This window comes from Ciconia boyciana, chromosome 6, assembly GCF_034638445.1.
Source record: "Ciconia boyciana chromosome 6, ASM3463844v1, whole genome shotgun sequence".
Taxonomy (NCBI): Eukaryota; Metazoa; Chordata; class Aves; order Ciconiiformes; family Ciconiidae; genus Ciconia; species Ciconia boyciana.
In genome coordinates this window covers 11,009,811-11,037,067 of record NC_132939.1, presented here as the reverse complement: position 1 = coordinate 11,037,067, position 27,257 = coordinate 11,009,811, and the positions used below count along the sequence as shown (strand labels likewise).

Here is a 27,257-nt window from a genome sequence, read left to right as displayed (position 1 = left end):
GGAGAATCTTGAGAGACTTTAAAAATATTAAAAAGGATGTTTTGAAGCAATATCCAAAGCAAAGTAATATTATTCCCATTTAACTATAAATAAACAAAAGGTCAGAGACCCAGATTCAGAAATGTTTAAGTAAATAATTTGCTTTGAAAAGAAAGGATTTGGTCTGAAGTAACTTCATGAGTCTGTGGATGTCTCTTCTTCTGTGTCCTAGGCATGAGACTGCCCTATAACTTTTAGCATGGGTAGTGAATATTTGTTTACTAAATAGGTTTGTACTACTAAAACACAAAAGGAGCACTGAAAAACTGTGCACTGACACTAGTTTGTACTACTAAAACACAAAAGGAGCACTGAAAAACAAAAGCACTAAAACACTAATTGTGCACTGACAAGCTAGGAGCACTGGCAATCTTTCAGCTCTTTTTGTGGACTGCACTTCATGTGCACTGCACTAATAACTTGATCTGCATACGTCCAGATACTGTCTTTGGCTTGAACAACACCTTTGCATCCAGTTCCCGATACAACACATAAAAACCTGAAAGAAACACACAAGAACATTTCCTTCTTTCACCAAAGACCTGATCCAAAGATCACTTAGGGGAGTCTTTCAATTGACTTAATGAGATGTAGATCATATTTCTAAAAAGCAGACATTCAATTCATTATTTCAGCAAAGTGTATGCTGTAATGAATATATTTATCCACCTTTACTAATCCTTTCATGCTTGGCATTTATACATGCAGTATATCTTCTTTTTTTTTTGTCATAGATTTTGTAGTCATGTAACCAATAGCTGATATTAAACCATAAACAATACATTAGAGAACAGCCATTAAAATCTGGAGTAAAAGGAGCCTGATGAAACTCTACTTTCAGTGGTTATATTATATTTAAGTAAAATTATACTAGGGATTATATAGGTCTTATTTATGACAGGCTTAGCATTTTCCAAGACAAAATTAAAAGAATTATGTAGGAAAAACTGTACACTACTTTATGCCATCAATATAATTAAGTATGACACAACATACGGATTATGGGAGCAAACCCAAGGAAATTCAAAATAATTGGCTACCCCAAGCTGCTACTTCCAACTTGCAGTTTGAATTAATTAAAAGATCAAGTCTAAAATAACAGTAGAAAACCACATACCTAAAAGGATGATTACTCTCCTAAAAAGTCAGAGAAGACTTCTAGCATAGAATTTCTTTTCATAGAAGGAAAAGAGTTCTAGGTATCATACCAACTTTGACACAGAGGCAGACTCAGCTTGGTTCAGCTCTCTGACCAAGACAGCCTGCAGGAGGAGCATGTGAAGAACCACTCAATAGGATTTTATTTTGTTGGGCGTTGCAAGTTTGTGTGTCATTAAGTTGTTAAGACTCCCCTGTAATCTCACGCATTGCTTCTCAATCTCTGGTCCATACGTTGATCCATAGGACACCTAAAGATGATACAAACCTTTTAAATAAATATAGAGAACTTCCCACACATCCAAGCAAGCAAAGAAATGGTGGGAGAAATAAACATAGTAAATGAATATGCAGAGTATCTTCAATTTCATTATCTTTATGTGAAAATCATTGAAGTAACACTGGACAAGAAGTGCAACTGGCCACTGGCATTTTTTGACTTAAAAATGGCAGGTCTTTGTTTATTCAAATGTGTTGATTAACATATCCTCAATAAATCTGTAGCACTCAGAAGAAGCCATAACCATCTGCTTAGACTGTACCACCTGCACTGCCCTGGGTCCGTGAGGCAGCCTCCTGGTCCCTTATTTATCTGGCAACAATGAACATTGCAGTCATGCTCCCTCCACTCACTTTGACTCCATGTTCAAGCTGCATTATCACACTTTCAAGAAACTTGAACAAGACTGATAGGCTTGTTGTATGAACATTATCAGTACAAATATTATCCAGACTAGTCCTCCTATTCCCTTCTTTGCTTGTCTCCAAACACATGTTCATGGATGAGTGGATAGGTCTATGCTATGTCTAAGATGAATAGTATAACAGGTCACTTTCATGCTCTTTATGATCCCCCAGTGTTGAAGAATACCTTTTTGCTCTTCATGCTTTCTGAGAACTAGTGTTTTTTCCAGAAGTTAAAAGAAAAAATAATTGCTTGCAAAGAATAGAAAAATAATTTATATCAGTAGACATCATTCTATAAAGGCCCTAATTTTCAGGCTTGTGGACACATATGGAAATATAAACATCAGATGGATATCAAAGAAGTGCAATATACAGTAATAGTTAAAATTTATGCCACTCCCAGTAACATGCACATAATTAATAATCAGATTTCTGAAGTCGCTGAAGTGGGTGTGGAAAGGGTGGGACCTGTATCAGATGTGGTAGCTTTGCTTCAAGTACAAATTTACTGCAACGCAGTAAGGTCAAGACTCACGGCAAACTTCATTTCATGTGACTTGCAGACTCAGAAGCACATACTACACACAGTAAAAAGCAGGCTGGAACTCTGGGCTCCCTCTTCAAGATCAGTCAGTCCAGATTGTTCTGAGGCTTCAGTTGTTTGGGCAACTGCAGGAGAAACAAGTGGCCGATGCAAGTCCAGCATGAAAGTGGAGCTGAACGACTGTGTGAACGCACTGAGGCATATGATGCAGAACCTCCTGGCTACCACTAATGGCGAAGAAGTGGAGATTAAAGTCCCCTTGTTTTCCTTCATTAAATCCCTCCCATTAAAACCCAAGAGATTGTAGCAACAGTCCTGGTGAGAATCCATTTAATATGACATTGGTGCTTAAGATTTCAACAACCAAGGTCAGCTAAACATACAAAACACAATGGATGCCAGTTCACTCATACATGAAATAAAATGTGCAAAGAAAAGTAGCTTTCTACCTTTCCTAGACAAGTTTTGCTGCTGAGAAAAGAGTCAGATTACTCTTACAGCACCTGCACTCATCAGTGTGACATTCTGGTACCTCTCAGCTTCAGTTCCCACTCTTCACGTACTCTAGCGCATAGCTCCTAAGCATGCAAGTCAGGCAACTACATCAGGGCTCGAGGGCTGGTGGGACCCAGGGATGGTCTATGAAGATGGGGGAAGACAGGGAAAAGCATTGCAAGCTGGTTTGACAGGTAGCTCCACTTCATATTGTTTACAAGGGTCCAATGCCTGCCATACCTCAACAGTGCTCATATTTTGTCCTTTCTTCTCATCCCAAGCATTTTGAGGAACAGGTGTCTTTAGCTTGTCATGACTATTTTGTCATCTGTTTAGAGCTGACTGGGATTTATAATCCACAGAGATGAAAAAGACTTTCCTCTTTGCTTGAACTAGGATAGATGAAGTCCTAGGACCTTATGGCAATAGGCAAACTACTTGATAATTGCTAGATTTTGGAATTAGGTTGCAACTTGGCCTCCATTTCATACTTACACAATGTAAATATTTCCAAGTGAATCTAAATCATGTGTGTAGCTTGTCTTTGTATATAATTAATTAACACATACTGTCTTTTCTGTTATTTGTGCTAGTCGCTGGAATTTACCCCCAACATACGTTACTATGGATTCTTTTTTGTTGCCTTTTTCAGTCACTGAAATGGCACATCCATTTTATGGCATATGCTGTATATATATATTTTGATCACATCACAGCAAAACATTACTGTGGACTAACTTTAATGCTGTTGATACACTGACCGTTTTTTTAACATGAAATAGACAGAAAATGTACATGGGAAAAGACAACGCACTAAGATGGAGTATGAGTGACTGCACAACTATGATAATAGATTTTACAGGATTATGTTAAGTATCCTTTAGATTGTGAAGATGTCAGTTAATGTAAAACTCTAATGTACCAGCTGCTGTCCAAATAGATCACAAAATGAAACTCCCCATGCTGAGCAGGGCTTAAAATAGAGCAGCTGATGAGTAAGATGGTATCTCTTATATAAACTTCACATTTCATGCACTAAGACTTTTCATTGTCAAATATTCCTAGGGTTGCTATTTTCCATGAAAAATCTGCAGCCTAACAAAAACACCAAATTGTTTGACTTTTCAGGCTTTAAAATGCAGTTGTTATTTCCATGCCACACAGAAACTCCCTTCTAGTCTGCTTTGTGATTCATGTGTTTGGCTGAATAACTTTCCTGGAACTCAGAACAAGAGGGAAACCTTCCCTAAGTACTTCCTGTCTTTCTACATGTACTAATAACAAGACTGAGTCCTCCCACCTTCCCCATTTACAACACACCAGGCACACCTACTGGCTGATATACCCATAAGCCTCAGAAATAGTCTGCTTTTGCTCTATTTTTAAAATAGCATGTATTTTCTCTGGCAACAAAAATGTTGTTTCTCTAACATTAATATGTATCAAAGCAATATTAATAGACTACTTGACTAGTTGTCTGTAGACAATGGAGAAATCATAGCTCACTGTGAACATAAAAGATGCATTGCTCTTTCTCTTTAAAAGATGGTTCCTGTCTACAGCTAATCATAACGTTGAAAACATGTTACCTTAAAACAGTGTCAGGGGTATTGAAACATGTAATGTTGAAGGGAAGTACAACCTACGTCATGTGCTTAACCTTGCAGACCTTACTCCCAATGCCTAATGGAATCAGTATGAAATCAATGCCGAATTTTGACTGTGTAAGAATTAACTAAAAACTTCAGAGTAAGGTCTAGTATATTTACAAGATGAAGTGCCAAAAAAAAACCCAAATCACTGTCCCACTGTCATATTACAGCCTGTCAATCTGGAAATCCTAAAGGAATGGATTCAAATTACACCATCTTCTAATAAAACCATGGATTGTTAAGCAATTTGCTTTTATTAGAGGTATCAGCACTAACTGAAAATAGAATCAAGCCCCTAGTTTTTAAATATTTCATAGCTTCTTTTCAGAATATGAGTCCTAAGCATCATGTTTTCCTTGTATTTGGAAAACAGCTAAAATGTTTTGTGTAACTGATATGAAAAAATAACCAGAGGTGCTGAGTGGCTTACCAAACTCTTTAGAAGGCTGCCAGCGAGGTACTCCAGTTCTAATTGTGGCTTTGCGTCTGACTTAGTATGTGGGTGTAACCCTGGCCAACTCATTTAATCTCCAGGCCTGTTTTTCCAATCTGTAAAAGGGAGGATATTATACTTATTTAATGAATACAGTCTGTGGCTTTTAATTAGTAAAAAAAAATTACTCTTCAAATATTTAAATGACATTTACAATTCCAGCTATCCCTTCCTGTTCAACTGATTCTGCTTCTTATTTACCCCTTAAAACAACCAAATCAAGGCTTGTTGAAAAGCTTTCTCTGTTCATTTCATTACCAAAACGAAAGTCTTCTCGTTGCTTTTTTCCCCTCACTTATTCTTACCCTCATTTCAAGTCAAAGCTGCATATGTACTGCCTTGCTCTTGGCTATTCTGTGAAATTTAGCTTACAGATTTGACAGATTTTGCTATTCTTAAATTAAGCTGTATTTCAATAATAAATTAAGCTTTACCCTACCATAGGAGTCTTGTTACTCTCCTGAAATGCAGTAACTAATGCCTAACATATTTTTTTTCAGCGTTCTAAGACAAAGATTATCTTTCTCATACCACTGTTCAAGTGAAGCTGCCACCACTCTTACAAGGACGCAAGACAGATAAGAAAAAAAAAGAGCTATAAAAGCTATAGCTTTCCTTGCTAGTAAGAAATAGATTAGTTTTAGTCAAAGATGCAGTTGCCAACGGACCATACAAAATTTTTTCAAGATTTTTCCATTTAAAATATTTTATTCACTGGAATTGTATTAACATATTTAAAATTTACCACCTCTTCTTCAAGTTCAGACTTCCAGTCTCTGAAAACCTAATTAAATTCCATATATTTTTAATGAAGTAAAAACTCTGAAAGTGCTTCGACCTCTACTAAGTTTGAATCCAGATATAGAAATTCTTCCTTCTGAGCCTTCCATAAAGACTGAAAACATATTGCAGAGAAGTACTTTGGATTTCTTAACTCCCTGTCTTTAGCCTCATTTTTCTCATTAGATTCTTCTTCCTGTTCTTGTTATGCTGCCAGATATTGGATTGCCAACTCTTGTGAGTTTCTATTGAGTCTCAGAATATTAATTGGTGTTCTTAGTGACCATGGGGCTGAAATCAATGGATTGTATAAGAATCTTCTCTTTTTTTCTGAAACAAGCTTCTAGCCCTTGAAATTATGACAAAGGTTGTGAGGATGAAGAATGGATTTTAAAAAGCTCAGAAGAAAGCAGGCACATCAAAAAGTCAACATTTTTGCTTTATATTTATGATTTTTAATGCTTGAATTTGGAAATATTGTGGTAGGAGTAAGTATACACTCTTTAAAGTAACAAGCGTTTATACAAACAAAAGCAGAAAAACCTAATACTCCCCTGGTTTAGGTGTTGTAATATCTCAAGAATTTGAAGAACCCTGAAAATAATGAGTAAGCAATAGCTCATTAAGACAAAACTTTTGTTTTGAAGAGGTTTGAGCCGGCCACACATGAATTGTGACAGACTATAGTAAATAGACCACCACTGTGGGGTTTTTTGCATCAGTCTGCAAACAGTACCAAGCCACAGTTTCCAGTTTCTTCTGTCCTCATAACTGGGTTGAAGCATGGCACCAGCTTTCTGTAACAGGGTGAGAAATATGGCTCAGTATGTCTCTGGGTTTTTTAAAGTACAGAGAGAACAAGACATCCAGGTATTCAAGTTATTAAGTCTTGCTAATTTTCTATGAGCTATAACTTCTCCTGCTGCAGGTAAGATCATAGCTTGTATGTCAAGAGTCAAATGGAGGAAGAGATTGGATAAAAGGGTAAGAAAGACAGGCAAGTTAAGATTGCATGTCTGAAAACCTATAAACAAAAAAGAAGCTGTTTAAAATGCTGTAAAGCAGCCTGATCCACAGTTAGATGCTCTAATAAATAGCACATCTTGGACATATTTTGGAAGACATTAAAAAATAAACATGTAAAATACTATCTCCAAACTATTTTACAAAAACTCATGCTACAAAGACTCACAGTCTTTGTGTCCCTCCGTATCTGTAATTGGGGTCATGATTCAAGTTTCAGAGAAAACACAACTAAAACATCAAAGGCAGGTTTTGATGCAGGTTACTAACTTGGCAGGTTACTTCTGAACATCTGTTGTTGTTCCAGAGATGTATCAGGGACTGTTTGAAGGCAACCCTCCCCCCCAAAAAACCCCAAACAAACATCAGGTTTTGGGTTATCGTTTGAGAAACTAGACTCCTTTTTGTGCATGTAACTAGAAATCTAGATTAAAAAAAATAATTAAAAATTGCAGATTTTGAAGTGAAATCACTGACACATAGCCTTATTATACCTTAGGTAGGCTGCATTTAATGAAGATCATACCTGCTACTCTTCTTGACGCAAAGTCAAAACCCTAAGACCAGGAAAGTGGTTACTGTAGCATTCAATTGTGAAGACAGTAAAGAAAATCAATTGGTTGAAAGACAGGCTAGTTGTTCCAATATTCTATTAATAAAACACAAATTTCAGTACAATCACCACATAGCACGCTCTCTTCCTGTTTTTAAATCATAATTTTGGGCCATAAATTAGTCTAAATTCTGGTGTTTACACATGGTGTAACCATTAACATAGTTAAGGAGGCAGCTAAATTTCTGCTTAAGACCTAATTTACTACCTTCTTTAAAAAAAGCATAAAATCTGAAAATTAATCAGGTCAGAGTCGACTGCATGAGGAAATGCTTTCGCTCTTGTATCAGACATGCCTGTGCACAGTGCCGTGAGCAAAGCACACAACTGAGCCGGTCCTTCTAGCAGGTTCCACAATTTGTGGTGTGATCCCAGTTTCAAGTGCTCCTTCAAGTACTACCCTTCAAGGAGAAAGTATTCCACCTTTGCTCAAGCCTTACCTCTTCTATCTGCTTTTTGTGTTTAGAAATGCATGGTAGGAGGGTGATGCAAACTCTTTTCTGGCAACAGTAGCTGAACTCAGGTCTTGTTAAACTTCAAACTGTCATTTCTTAGCTCTTCAGTGATAAACTTTGCACCCTTACAATTTTAAGGTATAATAGTCACCTATAAGATGCCTTACTGACCTACAGAGAGAAATTCCCTGCACTAAACTTAAAGAGAAAATCTACTTTACAGAAAGTCACAGAATAAGATTGATATATATCATCATACGCTGAAAATCAGAATTTGATTAACCAGATGCTGCTATTTTCTTTAATATCTCATGAATAGAAACTACTGTATAAAAACAATTCAAAACAATCATTTACTGGGAAATATGACATATGGCCTGCTAAGCTGCTTTCCTACAGAAATAGCTAAAGATCATTACTCTTGGCATCATTCCCTACAACAGTCACTGGGCTCATTAAAACAGACAGTATGTGACTGAGTCCATAAGGAAGACAATTTCTACAGGTGGGTAGAAACAATGATGAAAACTACAAAGACTTGTGAGAAAGAAGTAGTCAAGGAGACTTCTCCACCTCCATAACTTCTGTGCGCTAAAACAAATCAAAGCAGCACCACTAAAGCAGTTGCTGAAAAAAAAAGATGCATTTTCTCCTTTTTCTTCATGGTATACACTTCCATCTTGCTAATGTATGGTATTTCATTTAACTCGTTCTGCTGGAGGGTTTTTCCTTGAGTAGGAATACCCTGATGTGAATAGGAAGTTTGCATCCAGCAGGGGCCACTTGTTGCCTGTGTTTAGTTCCAATTCAATTGGGTGGAAACCAAATCTTAACGCTGTCATAGGATGAGTTCATGTTCTGCGATAGTGGATTGGAATAACCACAACCACGCTGTGATTTGATAATGCTGCAATCCAAGCTTCTCTGGTGATGTTATACCAGTAAACGTAAACCAAACATTTGTGATGCGGCATCACAGGACAGGAAATGGTAAGACAATTAATATGTGGTGATGATAATCTGATGTAGCAATAATACAATCATATTTAGAAAATGTTCGCATTTGAAAGCAGATACACTGTGATTATGTTCTTGCAACACATCCCCTTTACATGCCAGCACTGTTGCGTGGACTACCTAAATTTAGACTGTAACATGGTGCAGTAGATGGCTTTACTATGTTCCATCACTGGCCTTTTTCACAAGCCGAATAAAATTACTGCTGATTATAGGATCAGCATTACACGGTCACACTGGGAGATGATGGTGCATTTGTGATAGTGAAACTGATGGCAGCATCACACACGTGCTTCTAAGACATTCTGAAGGGTGCTGTGAGGCTACTGAGTGACGATTCACAAAATACGGTGCGCGATGCAACATCAACTTACCAATGGGATGTTGTGTACAGGCACACATACATACAACATGTGAGGCAGACACAAGGCCAGGATTTACTAAAGCAGGTTACCAACCTTGGGATCGACACCTGCAGCCTGTGGATGCAGCTGAGGCGGTGGTGGGCTAAAAGACACGCGCCATCACAAGGCGACGATGGTGACCCCATGGCAGGGAAGAGCGAGGTCAGGGAGCCCATGCCAACAGGGCAGGGCCAGGCAACAGGGCCCCACGGCCGACTGAGGAGAGCCCCCGGCCGACTGAGGAGAGCCCCCAGCCGCCCGAGGCGAGCGTGGAGGCCCGCAGGGCTGCGGCCCCAAGCCGGGCGAGCACTGGCGCCCTGTCTTTGCCACTGAGGGAAGTGAGGCGAGGCGAGGGGAGACCTAAGCACAGGCGGCCACTTTGCCGCCTAGAGCAGTGCCGTCACGGGTGCTGCGCTGACCTTAGCGCCTCAAGAGGTGACGTCAAGGCCCAGGCCGATGTCACACGAATGACGCAGAAGCACGGACGAGCCCCAGCGGCGGCGGCACCGAGGCAGGGAAAGAAAGGGGAAGGGATCGAGAAGGAGCTGCTGACGGCGCTCCGCCCGCCGCACCGCCGAGGGAAGCCACGGCCAAACCAAACCCTGCCCCGCCACATCCGGGTCCCGCGCGGCGACTAACGACCCCCCCCCCCACTGCGCACGCGCCCCTCCCTTCGCCCATCGGCTCCGCCCTCGGCCGAAGGGCGGGATCAAAACTCCCAGCCGCCTTTCTGATTGGCTCCCATTCCAGGGGCGCCCGGGGATTAGCTGCCGTTCAGGAGGGCGGGCGTTGCCCGCCCTCCTGGCCGGCCATTGGGCAAGGCCGCCGGGGAGCCGCTCGCCCGTTGGCGGGCGGGCGCGTCCGGTCTGGGGCCGGAGGAGGGTGCCATTGGCTGGAAAGTAGGTTAGTGGTGCGCCGTTGGGTGGCAAGCCAGGCGGAAAGTAGGTCAGGGACGGGGGCTGCCTGCGCCGGGCGCCGCTCCGGGCGTGCAGCGCGTTGCCGAGGGACGGCGACCCCCTCCCCGCCTCCCACCCCGGGCGCGGCGCGGCGAGGGGGCGCGCGGAGCTCGCGGTGAGCCGCTAACGGGCAGTGGGCGACCGTTGGGGGGGCGCTAACGGGTGGTGGGCTGCGGGGTGAGGGCGGTTCGCGTCCCCGGCTGCGGAGACGGCGCCCCTCTGGAGGGTGGGGGGAGGCCGGTGGGTGCGCCCCCCGGGCCGCCACCTCGCCGGAGCTGCCTCCTCCGGCAGGCCGTGGGGAGCTGCCTGCCCCGGCAGGCGTTGCGGGCTGCGCCTTCCCCGGTGGGAGGGGGCCGGAGCGGGGGGGGGGGGGCAGTGGGACCCCCCGGCGGCAGTGCTGGTCAGTGTGTCTTGGAGCGGGGACCGGGGCGGGGGGGCCGCGAACGGAGCGGCCCCGATACGGATTGTCTCGGCGGTGTGACAGGACCCGGAGGTGACGGGGCCGTTTGCAGCCGGCAGCGGGCCCGCTGCCGGCGCGGCAGCTCGTCCGGACCCCGAGGGCAGAGCTGGGGCCGGGGGTCCTGCTGTCGGTGTATCCTCGGCTCGGCGGAGGGGGAGGAAAGGGGCAAAACCGGGGGTCCAGGAGCCCAGTGGAGGCAATGCCAGGCTTGTTCCTCCTCCCAGGTTTGAGTTAGCCTCCTCAGGGATATGGAGGCTGAGGTAAGTCACGGAGCGGAGATGTTGGTGCCCCTTCCCCTGCAACAAGAATGGGTCCCTTCAACATCTGTCCCGTAGCTGATCCCGTGGATCTTTTTCAGTAAACCAGGTGCCTTGTGATAAAGTATGCTTTAGGTGAGGCCCGAGGAGTGTGTGTATTAAACACCAAAATGATGGCAGTAGTTGGAAATTTCTGTGGGTTGTGACTGTTGCACGGAGGCCAGTCCTACCTGTAGACAGCTAGAGCCAACTGGCCAGTCCCACAACTGTGGGGTTCTTCGCTTCCTAACGGTGCAGCTCAGTTACCTCCTGAATGTGCTATGGTGAACCCTAGGGTCCTGAGGCAGCCCTCCCTGGTGCTGGCACTTCTCGGGCTGTTTCTGACAGCTGTATGTGTATCTTTGCTGTCAACAGCAGAATGAATGTTTTTCTTTGACAGTGAATATAGAATACTGGGAACATTAAGGTGGCTTCCCAAGATCAGGATTTTGCACTTGGGGAGGCAGGGGAATCAGTTTGCATTTTTAATTGCTGAGGCTTCTGTTACTCCGGTGCCTCAATTATAACAGCTTTGGAAAGATTTTAGTACTTGAAAATAACGGTGAAGAAACAAGTGGGTGTGTTTTCGTGCTTTTGAAGCAAATGCTTACAGCATTTTTAAAGTATTTTCTTAGTATCCAAGGTAGAAAGGGTCAACCGCAGAGACCGATCATCTTTTTAAACAATTTTGAATCTAATCTCTTTACAAAATTCATTCAGTCTTTAAGTAGAATTTTTTTCAAAATGCTGGTCCTTGAACATTCAAAATGAAACTATATTTTCATTCTTTTTTTTAATAGGTTAGTATTAAAGTACTTGTCCTGCCTGTTCAGTGTATCTTTTCTTTTATCAAAAAGACTTTTTAAATGGGAGTGACTGATAATACACAGGCTGCAGCTAAGTTTGTAGGGGAAAAAAGAAAGGCTGTTTGTTTTAATTAACTATTAATACTGGCTAACTGCCTCTGTACATGGTCTTGCAGAAGGCTGAGGTTAAACTCTGCCCTCGAAAGAATGTATGTTTTGTATTCTAGGAATATGCAAATGTAAATAGCTATTTGAAGTGTCAGAAACTATAGACCTCTCATCTGAATATTCTAGACCACAGTTGGCTATTAAGGGGAAAGGCTTTACTACTGAGTTTTGTGGGTTTGTATTTCTCATGACCATTCATGATTTTTTATGCCTACTTGTAGAAATGGAGTATGTAAAATAACCCAATAAAATATTGTGGTTATAGATTAATATGCTGTTTTATCCTGCATATTCTCTTCCACACTGCGCATTTCCACTGCCTGTCTGCATGACAGTTGTGGTGTATGGTGCTGTGCAGACTCAAGGTCTGGGAAGGAAGTACATTGGGAGACTGCCTAAACAAGAAAGGAGTACCACAGAGAACCTAAGGATAGCCGTTTTGTTTGTTCTTCCCTACAAGGTCCTTTGGGGGGGACACAGGGATGTCAGTAAACTAACTTACCTGTAGTTGGGATTCCACAAAGCCAGAGCTGAAGTTAGGGCCTGCTACCAAGTCACTGCCACCACCTGCTACCGAGAGACCTGCTGTATTTGGGGACCATTGCTAAAGATGTATTAGGAAGGCGATGTTTGTAGGGGGAGTTTATTGGAGATTATTTTTTTCTTTTCTTCAAATACCTGCTCTCGAAGATTCTTTTGGGAAACCAGGAATAGGAACAAGTGAACATTCATTGGATTTGTTTGTCAAAGCTTAAAGTTTCACGCAGTTCCTTAACACTATGCAAGACTATGATGACAAAGCTGACACCTAATGTGAGAGTGGCAGCCTGCGTGCTGCAGATGAGTAAGACCGTTTTTCAAAGTGAATTGATATCAAGCACACTGGAAATACCAAGAGACATGTAGGTTAATTAATTTAGATGAATACAGAAGCACTGTTTTCATGCTCAAATTCAATGTTTTAAGCTCTTTTCAGCACAGAGCCAATTGTCCGTGTGGTTACACTTTGACAGGAGGTACAGGAAAACCTGAAGAAATATGTTGTTGTTAAGTAAAACAAAGTGAATTTGGTGCATCCCTTAGTGGTTTTCTTTTTTTAGTTCTGTAACTTGTATGCTTTTTAACCTTTATCATCAGTTTTGTCTATAGTTCTGCTTTTGAAAGAGAGCAGAAAAGTAGTAAAAGGCAGCTACCTATATCCCAAAGTATTAGAAAGTTTAAAGTTCTCTAAAGTTAGTTGCCTTCAAGAAAAGATGTGTAAAGGCATATAATATGCAAATGATTGCAAAGAGAAGCCCAAAATAAATACATATTTTTAAGCTTGCGTAGCTTCCTTGTTCTCAGTAAGTTTTCAAAGAAGTTTGAAAGAATTCAAAGAATACTTAGGGTTTCTCTATTTAATATATTAAACATGGTTTGAAACTTTCATTTTTGGCTGTCATCATACTTAGAAAACCTCAGTCTAAAAATAATTGGTTTTGATAAATGTGGTAGCTGAGATGATACTGACTGGAACTCAGCACCAACTTTTGCACTTAGATGTTGAAAGCTCTGCTTGATCAGCCCATAGAAATTAGGGTCTGTATTTTAGAGGTGCTTGAAGATGCAAATAAGGTGTTTTGTGGCATTTTCAAAAGCAGTGAAAGAGCTTTCACTCTGGGTCTTTCAGTCTTTTTAGAGTCACTGTAGGTTTTAGATAATGGACTAAAAAAAGTAAAGCAGAGGTATACTTTGCCTGGGTGTGTGTGTATATATATGTATGCATATGTATATGGTAGTCTTGCATTGCAGTAGTATGTATGTTCCAGGTTTAGTTAGATCAAATGCAAACTGGTGACTTTTGTGTACTTCTGTGGTGTTGTGTAGGTGAAACTCAAGACACTGAAACAGGATGCAGAATGATGCACTTAAAAAATGAGAATGCTTTTCTTTTTAAGAGTTAGTGTGTTGAGTTATTTAGAAAGCCTATTTAAGTTTTGTTTGCTATCTTTTTATTTTGTGGGAGGAAGAGATCCCAGTTGTAATTATCAAATTGTTTTTATCTGTATTTAATCACTTTGAATATTGTCGAATAACCTGTGGTGTATATTTAATTGAACTTTACATTGAATGAGGTGGATATCAAGGTGAATAGCTCACTGGCATGAACTGCATATTGCACCTGCCTTTTTTTACCTCAATTTGTTGGAAAAATGCAGTAAGGCTACTTATCCAAGGCCCAGGCTTCATCTCCTTGGAAACCTGATCTTTCACCAGATGTTGAGAATGTAATTTCTTTTTTAATCCATTCTGCAGAAGAACGCAGATCAAAACAGCATCTTCAGGCTTTGGTAGTCTGGAATATTCATTAACTAAAAAAAAAAAATAGTCTGACATTTCAGTCTTTGTCCCAAAGAAGACTGATAGTTTCTGTTGCATTTGATATTATTTCAAATTTATTTAGTTGTTGCTAAAATTCCTGTTGTGGTTGTACAGTTTAATTCAAGAACTGGCTAATAATGTCATCTTCACATGTACAGTGCAGGACCGTCTGTGTTCCCTGCCCCTTCCTTGGCTGCAAAGATTCATCTTTCTTGTCTATGTTTTGCAGCTGCAAAAAGATATTTCTTAGCCACGGCATACAGAATTTGTAACCTTTTCAGTCTCCTGCCATTTGAGAAGCTGTTATTCAATGTCTCTGATGTCAGGCACACTTCTAGGTCAGCTGCTGGTGTCAGAACAACTTGTGACCCTGAGCTGAAGCCATGCTGTAGTTTAGTAGGTTGGTCTTCTGTAGGAATGGTGCCAGTAGGCTACTTATAGAGCAAGAAATATCGTTGGCAGGATTTTAGAATGGTGAAATAACAAGCCCCATTTCTTGTGGTCCAAGATGTTGACGTTCTCTACTAACTTTAAAGAAACCCATTCATATGAATATAAGCAGTTGAGGAAGATGGTTGTAGTTTTCATGTTTGTTTTGACAGTATTTTCCTTGCAAATGTTAGTAGGCTCTATTTTCCACAGGTACAAGGCAATTTAGTGGCACCTTGTGTAAAGGAGGCAGCAAACATATTGCTAAATCCTTAACGGTCCTTACTTGGTGTGGCTGTGATGGAAATACGTAACGCTGGGAAGGATTATGTTTGGTAATTCCTAAGCATTGTGTATTGGCATCATGTCTCTCAAATCACTTTAATAGGAAGGCATTTTATAGTAAGTCATATATGCTTATTCAATTGCAGCCATTTGCCTTAATTCCATTCTGTGTCAGCTAAAAATAAGTTAATGGAATCCATGTATTTTAAAGATAGGATGTGGTCTCAATACAAAACTACTTGGAAGACTCTGAAGTTAGTCTTACCCATTTGGGATTGATGTAGGTTTTAGAGGGAGAATGAAATAAGACTGTTGGAGAACTTGGAAATTAGTATCATTCTTGATCTGAAGTTCTTTTTATCTTGGAAACTTCCTTAAAGTGGCTTTGCCTTTTCCAGTTCATCTAATAAACAAGGACAAGATCTGAAAGACTCTGGTAGAAATTGCTAAATAATGCCGTACTGCAGAATATTAATGAAGTGAGACGGAAAAGTTACTTCCTAGAAAAAACAGGAGAAAATAAAACTAATATACTGTTATTTTAACTCTTTTTTGCAAAATGTTTTTTCTGTCTTTAAAACTTAATTTTTGTAGTTTCCTTGACCTGGTTTGGTGGTGTGTGTGTTTTTTTTTTTCTTTGAATTGTTATGTCAAACAAAGATTTCTCTTTGTTACATATGGATTTTCCTTGGAGCATTAAGAAATTTAGGACTTAGGTTCCAATTTGAAGTAAAACGATATAGTAAAAAGTAATAAAACTTCTATCCTTTATGTTGCATGTATGCATTGTAGTTGTGTTGAGAGTGACAGCAAAATGACTTTGGTACGAGTTGCGCTCTTATTTCTACCCTTCACTCAAGGACCTCTGATAATTGTATTTTAAATTCCCCTGAGATTTGGGCTTTATGCTGCAGGTTGGGTACCGGCATATTAGTTTTAGTATAACCTTTTAAAATAGTAGTTATTTTGCCCATAGACTTGAATGGCTTACTCGTTTTTCAGGGATAAATTATGGGGTCCAGAATATATTGCAAAAAAATCAGATGTTAGTCTTTGAAGTTTATGTTAGAATATGTTTTCTGACCTTGTCTTGACCGTGTTGGGTTTTCCGTTTTGCAGTTCTAGAATTGTTGACTGAGAAACAGGACGCCTATTTATTCCTCTGTTCCCTTTCCCAATACGTTTTGTTGCCAAGCCGTGGCATGTAATCTTTGTATTTGCGTTTACAAATTGGTTTGTTATAGATTAAATGAGTTCACTGGCTTAAGGAAAAAAGGTCAGTGTTAACACTGTGCTGTCAAAATACTTAAGAGTATTTTTGTGTTAGGTTATGGTCCAAATTAATAAATCCAGAAACTTACTTAAGTTTGACCTTAGAAGGCTCTGGTATCTAGAGGCATTAGGCAAACTTGCTGTCCTAGAGTAACATTATACTCTAGTTTTAATCTATACCCAGTTTACTATGGCTTTGTGAGTTTTGAAAAGTCTTCATCACCTTAGTTTTTAAAATCCAAGTGAAGTTTTGTGATGTTAGATGCTGTAAAAAATTTACATTTACGGAACTTTTTATTTCAATTAACAGTTTTTGCATAGTATTTAATTTCTACTGATCTTATGTGAAACTAGGAAATTTTAAATGATGTCTGTTACAGCCCTTCATTCTCACAGTGCCATTTTTAGTGAAAAATCATGTGTGAAGAGAAGTTATGCATTAGCTTGGAAGTTTTTTATTACAAATAGTGTAGTTCCTCCCTATTTTTTTAGAATTTATTCTCATTTTCTCATTTGAAAATATTATTTTGCTGCAATGGCTAAACTAGCCACTGAATATTACGGTTTATTTTAGAAACCTGTCAAGTAAATTCAGTGATTTCTTAGAGGGATGTTTCACATAAAGACATTATAGTTGCTGGAAGTGCTCTCCAATCGTTAAAGAATAATCTGTTCAAAATGTTGTCAAATGCTTGCCATGCAGTTTGAGTCCAAATTCTAGAAGTTCTAGAAGTTATTTGTATTTTAGAAATGTAAGACCAGAAATTGGATATTCCTGTTTTTAATAGGAAGAGAGAAATAAGAGCAATGAGTTTATGCTAGTTTGGGTTTATGCTGGAATTTTCTGTTTCAACTCTGTTAGAAATCCTAGGGCTTATATATATATATATATATCCCATCTGAGACACATGCAACTTGGTCAGCTTCTCTGGCCTGGGAACAGTCTGAAGAAAGATGAATATTTCCCTATTATCACATTTTAAAATCCAGTTTGGTCTGTTTAAGATATCCCAGCTGGCAATAAAGAGTTCTCAATTACTGTATTTGGCATTATTTGTTGAATGAAGTCATTCCTGTCCTAATTTATCTGACTTGACCATGACACTCTTCCATAGCAAATGCCTGCTTTATTTTCTTAGCTCTTTATTCATCTTACTCTAACACCGTTGTCAGCATCAAGAATAAGATGATGAGGGGGGCAAAAAATAGAGGTGAACATTACAGCAGTTGGCTGTTGCAGAAACTGATGTTTCTACATTCCCGTTCCTGGTAGATGATGATCAGCTTCCCAGCTCAGAGCAAATTTTAACAATTCTATATGGCTGATGCCACTGTGCAAGCTTTCTGACTGTGTCCTTTATATATATGTTCCTCCCAGGAATTCTAGTCTGACTGATGAATGCAGACTTTCAAGGACCTGTGTGGGAAATGCCACTGTTCAGGGCAGTGTCACCAGGGCTGTGCTTAGGTACATGGACAGGACAAAAAGCAAAAACCTATGCCCAAAAATAATTCTGTGTTTGGTGCCCAGCAGTTTGTGCTATAGTAACTATCCTTTGCAACGTCCATGGACAGTTTGATATACTTGGACAGTATTTTTGATGATCATCTGGATTTGATGATCATACTGGATTGCTATGGACAAAGTAGCTCCCATCAACACTCCAACCCCTTCCTGGCTAACTGTTTCCATCCATGTATCGTGTCCCTCTGCTCTGTGGTGACATATGTGTTTGGGCAAAGGTACTGGACTGGGGAATCTGCTGTGGCTCAAGGGTAACTTTTTTCCCCTGGAGACTGATTTGAGATTACTCAGTTGACCGATACCATACACCTTGTTGCTTCACAAACATTTGTGCTTTTGTAGGTTAGGAAACAGCATAGTTCATGAAATGAGTAGTTCTGAAGGAGAGTTGGGAGAGGCAAAAGGGTGAAGAGTGCTGTTTTAAATATGTTATATTGCAACCTTGGTGTGGAAGAAGAGGATGTATGGCAGAATATTTTTAGATTAAGCTGTGTTGGGTCATTTCTTTCATAAATCTACATAAAAATTTGAGAGAAAAAATCTGGTTTTGATACTGATACCCAGAAGCCAGAAAAATAATCAACTTTTTACTTTCATCTCTGGAGCTACACAGTGGAGCTTTTCACTATTTTTTTTTCTGCCATTTTAAAAATTCTTCTTCATAACAAGAAAGAGTAACTCGGCTAGACCTCTGACTCTTTCCCTTTCCCCTTACTGGCCCATGTACTTCTGGGTTTCCAGATGAACAAATATAGAAGAGTTTCAGATACGCAAATCTCTTAGGAGCTTATTCACCACGATCACTTGACTTTACCGGAGCTGAACACTCACACGTCCAAGTTGTTGTCAAACTGATAATTTATCTAAAAATGGCAGAGACCCAGCAATGTCTCCAGTTAGGCTTGCCAGGAAATCTGGAGGAGATGGAATATAGGAAGGAGGCTAAAAGGAAGAAAATTTTCTTTTCCACCAAAATAATACATGGTTTGAACTTCAGTCCACTAATTGTGCACACCTCTGCTCCCTTTCAGGGAGGGGAGCTGTCTGTTTAAAAAAAAAAAATAAAAAAATCTTGAATTGCTGTTTAAGAATGATTCCCTAACTTGGTGTAGATCTCATCTTGCTGTCAGTTTGTCTACATATTCTGTTTTCTGTAAGGAAAACTCTTGAAAACCTACTCGGGCTTCCCTTTAGAGAAATATTGGCACCTTAGTTTGTTCTTGATGTTCTTATCAAATAGCTGTTCAGGAGAATTGTCCTTGTGTTCAGTGACGTGAAAATCTGTTTTCTGTAAGGCTGTGATGTACACTTTTTAAAAAGATTTGCTAAAACTTTTGAACTTCATTTGGAATATAAATAGAAAGTAAGGAAAGGTTTAAGTTGGCTGATAACAGGAGAATCCGTGCCTTCTACTTAAAATGAATTAATGCCTTCCCCCCCCCCCCCCCCCCCTAGAGCATATGAACACTAGTAAGGACCAAATAGTTACACATCTCAGAAGCGGGACAAAAAAAATCCTCCATGCAGCAAAAAAGCGAGGAGAAAGCAGCTATTGGTATCTCATTAGAGACCTAGTTAGCATTGTAGCGTATCGACGATCTTCTGTCTCTAGGTGAACTGATCATTATCCAGCCTTAAAAAACTTTTGAGGTTCCTTTAAATGCTTTAGTTAGTCTAGCAAAGTTCCGTGCGCTTTTTAGGCAAAATTAATGTGCCTTTTAGAACAAGATTTGTTCAGGCAAGTAAAGCCTTCATGGATTCATTCATAGTGTGCTGTAGAACTTGTGTAATCTACTTCCTTTGGCACGGCTTTCAGATGCATACTTCTTATTTTTTAAAACAAATATTTTGTCAGTCATGTGACTTCTAGTTTTAGGCTATTTCTGTGGCTTGCTAGTTCCCTGTAGCCCTAAACATGCTGGAATGATGGTGTCCCCTGAGAAACCTGGGAAAGTACTGGTTTCTGTTATTTTTCAGTAAAACCTATTTTTCAGTTTTTCTGCTGGATTTTGTTTGGTGACTTTGGAAAACCTGGTAACTGGTCTCTGACTTGATTTACAAAAAAAAATAAATTAATTTTTCATCCCTTAAAGTTGCCTGTATGTGTCTTTTTGTTATCCTTTTGTCTCAGTTCTGTGAGCGCTTTGTTTGCTTTTGTGTGTGTGTTTTGTGGTGATGGTGATGTTTTGGAATGATACTGTGTTGGCAACCAGGTCAGAGAATAATATTGGTACAAGTTCTCAGGTTTGTCTGTAGAAGGGGCTGGTGAGTGGATTTCAGAGAATTTCAGGAAGCAGAAAAAGGAACTGCCCCGGCCTTCCAACACCTGGAAGAACCTTGATGCACCAGCAGGTTTCTACTTAAGAAAAGTTAGGGATAAACACAGTTAACTTGAATTTCCCTTTCTAGCAAACCTAATTGCATGTTGTAGCGAAGTACCATAATTTCCCACCTTCAAATACAACACAACATATCCCTTTTAACTCCTCCCTATGATGTAATTTGGCTAAGTCTTTGTTCGGCAACAGCATGGAAGTTTCTCTTCAATCGTTCTTTATGGTGTAGTTCTGTATTTTCCACGCATCCTTCCAAAAGTGTGCTCATCAGAATCATTTGCACTTGAGCTAATCGTTGTCTTCCACTCTTAAAAGGGGTGGTTAGATAGTTCCTGCTGGCTTCCTGTATTATTGTGTTCTGCTTGTCTTCCTAGTTTTCACATTCCTACTTCTCAGTCTGTAAACATCAGTCATCTTGGTACAATTATATTTGGATGTTTTTATGTACCATTCTAATACAGAACAATGTTTCTTAAACCTAACTTACCTGGATGTTGAATAGCATTCATACAGGTTCTTTCTTGACTGTGCTCTTATGTATTAGATTGATTTGTTTTAACTTGGGTGTTGATAAAAGAGCCTCCTATAAAAGGAGTAAATTTATTCAAAGCAGCAGCTCACAAAAAAACCCCCAAAAAACCACCAACCCACTTTTCAGACTGTTTCTTGAACATTTCTATTACATTGGAGGCTTTGTAGGCTTATTCTTGCTATAATATCCCTATAGAAGATAACCTGTGTGTTCTCATGTTCAGGTGTGTGTTTGCTAGGTAAGTTATATGTACACTTACTGTTCAGCTCATCCTTTCTCCCCCTCCTTTGTACAATGCTGGTACTTGTTTGACTCCCTGAATCACCTTACTGTGATCTACTCAGACTTGTAGCTCTTGTAAAAATTATTTTTTGGCAGGATTAGTTTTAATCTGTTTTGGATCTCTGAACAGTTCACCGTGGGTTTAGATCAGTACCAGTGCTATATGGGCGTACAAAGCTGAAAGATGAAGCTAGGAGGTTAACAGCTCCTGCAGTCACACTTCAGTTACAAAGGGTTAAATGTTTAGACTTGGAACTTATCATCTAATAAAAAGTAAGAATTCTGTCACATGAATCTCCCAAAGAGAGGCTTATGCTGCACTGTAAAAATCCATATAGCCCCATATTAATAAACTAGCTAACTGATTCATACAGTGACTGTTTGTGATCTAAGCAAAGATTAGTCAGTAGCATTGTTTCTGGCAATTTCCACTTGGCTTTGTCCCTGATTTTACACTAGTCAGGATCTGAATCGATTCTATGATGGCAGAAGAGACTCTTACTGGTGAGAGAGCAAAGTGGTGCAGGTTGGTCTGTTTAGTTATCACTCCAACAGCCTATGTGGCTTGATAAGATCTTCCTTAAGAAATACATGTGCCATTTCTAACTAGCTGCCAAACAGTCATATACCGGTATATCACACTTCTGGGATGAAGGTTTGAAGTGGCTGAGGGTGGGAGGATGTTGCTAATTGGCAGTTCCCAGTGCTGTGTTACAGAGAAGTGGACAAACGATTTTTTTGCTTGGTAAACAAGGATATCAAGCTGGATACAAAAGCAGTTTGATCTATGTGTGATGTTATTCATGTCATAATTTTAATACTTTCCCGTACTTCATAAAGTGTTTGTAGAAAACTGAAAAGAGTTCGAGGGATGAACTGTGTTTTCCAAACACAACCTTACAATGGGAGATCAAACAAATGCATCTAAACTAGTTAAATGAGGAAAAAGCAATTCACTGAATTCATCCTTCAGTTGATGACTTGGTAGGAGAAAATGAAATGAGATTTGGTAGCTGATAGGTGACCTACTCAAATTCAGACTAGAAAAGTCGGAAGTTTTGAACAAGAGGAACTAGGCTTTGGAGCAGAAAAGATAGGAGGAGGGTAATAGATTCTTGCAACCTATCAGTTCATCCAGGGTATCTTTCTAAAATAAACTTTGGCCTGAATTACAGCATATCAGTATGTTGTATAAAATAGTAGATGAGGTTGCCTCCTATTGCAGAGGAGATCAGGATACATGATCATACAAGGGAACAAATCTGAATGAATCTGGTATCAGTATTAAGAGAACACTTACGTACTTTTCTCTACGCTGCGATGTGCTTGAGTAGAAGGAAGCTGAGGGACATGCAGCTTTAATCAGACTGTAAAAGAGAGGGAGGGCCAGAAAAACTTGTAGCAGGGAGGAGGGGACCATCTATAAAGATTCTTGCAACCTTTGTTCAAAACAACTGAAAAGTTAAAAGGTTAAAAATACTACTGGGGATTCTCATATTGTTATTCTGTAAGGCATAGGAAAAATGTAATATCTAAGAGTTTTGTTCAGCAATACTAAAAAGCAAAGCAAACATTGCCTTCGATCTGTAATCTTGCTAATTAAGGGGAGCAAAATACAACTTCTCTATTTTGAAATAAGAATGTCAAGTTTTAATACCAATTAATTGTATAAGAACAACATTTCAAGCACTGATATTTGATGGAGGCACAAGGGGGAGAGAAACCTGAGGGGTTGATGTCCATATTCAGGAAAAACAGATGTAGTGATTTTAACATGAAGATAACGAATTTATCTTTATATAATGGATTTATGGACATTTGTATTTGTTGGTTAAGTTACTCAAGGTAAATATTTTGTGTTTAGTCAGTTACTTCAGAATTTATTGAATATAAACTTAAGCTTGTACCTCTAGGGACAAAGAATAAATTCAACACATATGGAAGAGACAACAGAACCCTTGAAGACAGCTGAAGGGGCTTTAGCAGATATCCTTAAAAAAATGTCAGTTGAGCATCGGATGAGTGACTGAGGCAAAAACACATACAAAAAGGGTGTGTATTTCTCTAGTAAAGTCAGGGTAAAATAGTGCATGAGACTCTAGATCGTGTTCTGAAGTGAACATTGCAGAAAAATAGGACTCTGAAAAAAGCCAGAAATATTTATATCTAGTATACGATCCCCTGAAATATGTGATTCTTTTCTATTCTGTTCTAAGCATGTTTGTCTGGTTGGGATTTTCCCCGTGTGTTACAGCTTCCCTACTTTGCTGGCTCCTTTAGCCTCTTTAAAAGAGAATTGTGAGCTCTGCTTGATGATTTGAAATTTAATTTCATACTGTAGGCACGACTTCAGGTGAGTGGAGAACTGTGTGTATTAACTGAAGTGCTTAGCAAGGTGAAGTGTGGGAGGGCCATCCTGAGTGTGTGTTTTGGGTGGTTTGTGCCTACTGACTTTTACATAGTTCCCTGCTCAGTGCTATTCTTTCTAGGCGCTGCATAGGAATTTAGTTGTTTAAACTGGGTTTGAAATTCCACTTATGAAAGCAGATACCTAACATAGTCTAATATAGGGAACAAGATACCTATTTTTTCTGATAAACTAAGCTTTCACATTTACATTGCTAAACTCAGTGTAATGTGTACTGACTGAATTTAAATCTTCTACCTGGTGTTAAGAGATGTTATGGTGATAACTGCAGGTTAGTTGACTTAAACCAGAGGTAACCTAGAAAGGTTTTTTTGAGGATGTTGTACACTTTCACTATGGGTATTCCATGTATGTCATTCTTGTAAGTAGAAGTTTTCTCTGAATACTTAGAAATCAAGATAATTCTTTTGCCAATACTGAAAGAAGGTAACAGTGACCGTTGCATGCCATAACGAAGACCCAGTTCCTGTAGAGTCCCATCTAGAGCAGTGGCTGTGAGTAGCTGCTTGGCAAAGAGTAAGATTAGGGCAAGCATGTGTACTCCCATACTGGCCCACAGTTATTTTCAGCTCAGGGACTTCACAAAGCAGATGTGGTAACCCTCAGCAGAATTCCTTTCCATGAACTGGTCCTACCTCTCTTTGGAAACCACGTGAACTTCTAGCCTTCCTGTTAGTTGGCAGAGAGTTTCCACAGCCTACCACCTCGTGTGAAAAGCTGTGTTGTTTTCAGCCTTTCAGCCAAGCTTCGTTTGATGTCCCTGTGATATTTGATGATTTTGTAGACTTTGGTCCTGTCAGTTTTCTAAGCTGAAGAGTACTAGCTTACTTCATTGTTCCTTATACAGAACTCATTGCCTGTCTTGTTCCACTGAGTGAAACTGGAAAGTTTTCCATTTTCTAATAAATTTAATTGCTGTGGATTTGTTGGATGATATCCAAGTCGTCCTCCGTACTGTTCAGGAGCTGTAAATGATTATGAGCATTTGTAAGTGGTAACTAAGGGACTGCATTATTAATATTTGGCACAAACCTGCTACTTGCGGAAATAAGATCATCTAAACCTACTTAAACTTTTTGTGGAGGAATGTGAACTGTCTAGTGATCCTTCCTAGGTCCTTTGGGATCAGACTGCGTAGGTCGTGGAATGTTCTCTTTTGGAATAAAACAATGGGTTGGAAAAACTTCTGCTTGCAACTATTAGTCAGATGTCCCTTTGCTCTGTATTGTATCCCCTCTTCATTTTGGGGGGGTGGGGGTGGGTGTTGCATGGGTGGGTCTTTGATCCAAGCAAAAGCAATCATTAAAAATAAAAAATGCAGCCTTCAGTTTTACCAAGGGTCCTTTTGTGGTGTGTGTGGCTGTGTTTTGTTTTGTTTTTTTTCTGAGCAAGTTTTCTTTCTCTTTTGCCCATGTTGGGTGTTGGCAGGATTTTTTCTGGTTTTTTTTCTGTGGATGACATACTGTTCTTCCCTGCTATATTTTCTTTTTTTTTTTTTGTAACAGTCAAGATGTCTGCATAGCATAAGGACCCTATTAAGTGAATTGCTGGTATTCCCTTATCATTACTGTGCCTTTATTAAGGGCTGTCTTGATTTCTTGATTTGGTAATGTGAGTCTTTGTTCTAAATATAACAGCAATTTTAAAACACTTTTTCAGTTTCAGTTGTAATGTAAAAGTATGCATTCAGACTTGACTGTTGATTTACATTAGAAATCACAGATTTAAAACCTGCCCGGAAAAACACAAGTCTGAGGCTTGCATTCAGATGTACCTCTGGCAGCTGAATGTCACAGGTTTGGAAATTTGGTGGTTCAAAGTCAGCATTAATGTATAGATGCACAAAAAAAGAAGTATGTTTCATCAGCCATTTCTGTAAAGGGCTTTCCTATTGCTGTAGGCCGTTCTGAAGAAAATAAAGGTTATACTCCCACTGAAGCAATGAATGCAGAGTGGATAGGAATGCTCCGCTACTGTGCCTATATATTCATAACTTGTCATTCACAAAAGAACAAACTCCTAAACAGAAAAAATGTCACAGTGCAGGTGTGGATCAGTAGAAAGGTTTCAGCACACCTTGCCTTGCTTGAACCATGCAGGGATTTGCATGTTGAAAACAAATCCTGCTGGAGTGCTGTGAGTAAGCTGAAAGTGCAGTTAAGGGATGTAACAGGGATATTTTAACCACTCACTGCTGTTGAAAGGGACAGTTCTGCCCCTTCCCCTCTTCTGGCATGTCTCACCCCCTTGCTTTGTGCTGGTTCTTGGGTATCATCTGACCTTCCAGTAAGATGGTTGAGCTTGCTAACGCCCCAGAAGACTGCTTTCTGTCAAGTTGTTATTATTCAGCCTGGTGAGCAGATTGATTTGACGCGCTATACGGACACGCTCTGGGGACTGTATAAAGTCTATGTGGAGTACTGGAAGGGAAATCTGGGGGAAGGGTGACAAGGAAGAGAAGAAAAAAGGCAGTGAAGCCACCCCTTTGATGGCACTTTGATGGCAAGATGTTATATCAGCTGTATCAGCTGTTCTGTGGAACTTTGCTGTGAGGTTTTCAACAGTATCTTGTGCTTATCCTGAGCTAGACAAATATAGCTTTTTTCCAAGCCACATAGCTGTTATTGAGGTACTTATCACTCTGGACATGAATGTAAGAGACAGGAGATATTCTGCATGGTTTCTCCCTAAATTATCACTTGATTTGCTCTACCAAGTCTTACTTTGAATGCTGTGATTTACAAAGTCTCAGAAGCAAAAATTTCCTAGGTGCTAAGTGTGCTTCGTAGGGTATTTGGGGCTTACCTTGGAGATGTGTCACATTGCACAGAAATTCCAGTTTATCCAAGTAAGAGAGAAGGAAACATAAAAAGTAGCTAGTGCTGTGGCAGAAGCAGCCAAGAGCATGTCACTTACACATTCAATATATGGTATGATGACACATCTAACTTTACTTTTAATGTCCTGTTAAAGGACTACTTTTAATTGTCATTTTGGTTTCACAGTCACTTGAAACTGGTGAAAGTGGGATGTGAGACTGGAAAAAGCTGTCCTGCAGTCATGCTTGCCTTGTCCTGTGGCAGTACTAAGCATGACTGTTGGTTTGGCAGCTGAATGGGCAGTTTTCAGCTATAGCAATTCTGCTCATAATGCACTGTATCAATATTAGTGCTGGCCCTAGGGGAGTGTTGGGAACTTGCCCTACTTCTTGATGTTCACTATTGCTGCGGTTCCTAACTGTTTTATGTGAATCTCTCTGAAGAGCCGAGTATTGGATAATGCCACAGTATGAGCTGTCTTAACTCTGAAATGCTGCCTTTCTCAGTGTTAGCAGCAGATTGCTCATTTAAAAACCAGGATTTCAGGAATGGGAGAGGTTATTATTTCTGAAGCATTGAACAAGACTGAAAATGGCATGTGTATTTTTTTATGTTTGTGTCTGCAGATTTTACAGAAAACATGCAAGTGCTAAATTGTCGCAGTGTCTCAGTTTTCACTACTTTGATTTGGATTTAACTGGCAAATAGTGTGACTTCAGGAAACCAAACTGCTGAATTTGTTTATGTTAGTGTTTATCGTTGCTCCACATATATCAAAGGGATTCCAGGTGCAGAGTCAAGTAGCTGAGGCTATTTGCATGACTGTGTGTGGGGAGGGGCTATTTTCTCAAAACTAGACTTTTGTAAATGATTCTAAGTTGTAAATTTCTCCATTTCCACACATAAACTTTGTTAACTTAACACATACAGTAGCTATGCCAT

The 27,257-nt window shown here is 39.9% G+C and overlaps 1 protein-coding gene and 1 long non-coding RNA gene across 7 annotated transcripts in view; one reads left to right on the top strand and one right to left on the bottom strand.

Annotated features, from left to right (window-relative positions):
• Positions 1–1,032: 1,032 nt before the first annotated feature.
• LOC140653230 (uncharacterized) lies at positions 1,033–9,867 on the bottom strand. The gene is made up of 3 exons (XR_012043059.1): positions 9,780–9,867; positions 5,006–5,124; positions 1,033–1,448 (listed from the first exon to the last, which is right to left on the bottom strand). It is a non-coding gene; the product is annotated as an uncharacterized lncRNA (long non-coding RNA).
• Positions 9,868–10,269: 402 nt separating this feature from the next.
• Positions 10,270–27,257, top strand: part of BMAL1 (basic helix-loop-helix ARNT like 1) — a 53,734-nt gene continuing 36,746 nt past the window's right edge. For all 6 annotated transcript variants that reach the window (XM_072864007.1, XM_072864009.1, XM_072864002.1 and 3 more), the window contains exon 1: positions 10,270–10,431. The gene's annotated coding sequence lies outside the window, so the exon portion shown is untranslated. The remainder of the gene's footprint in view (positions 10,432–27,257) is intronic.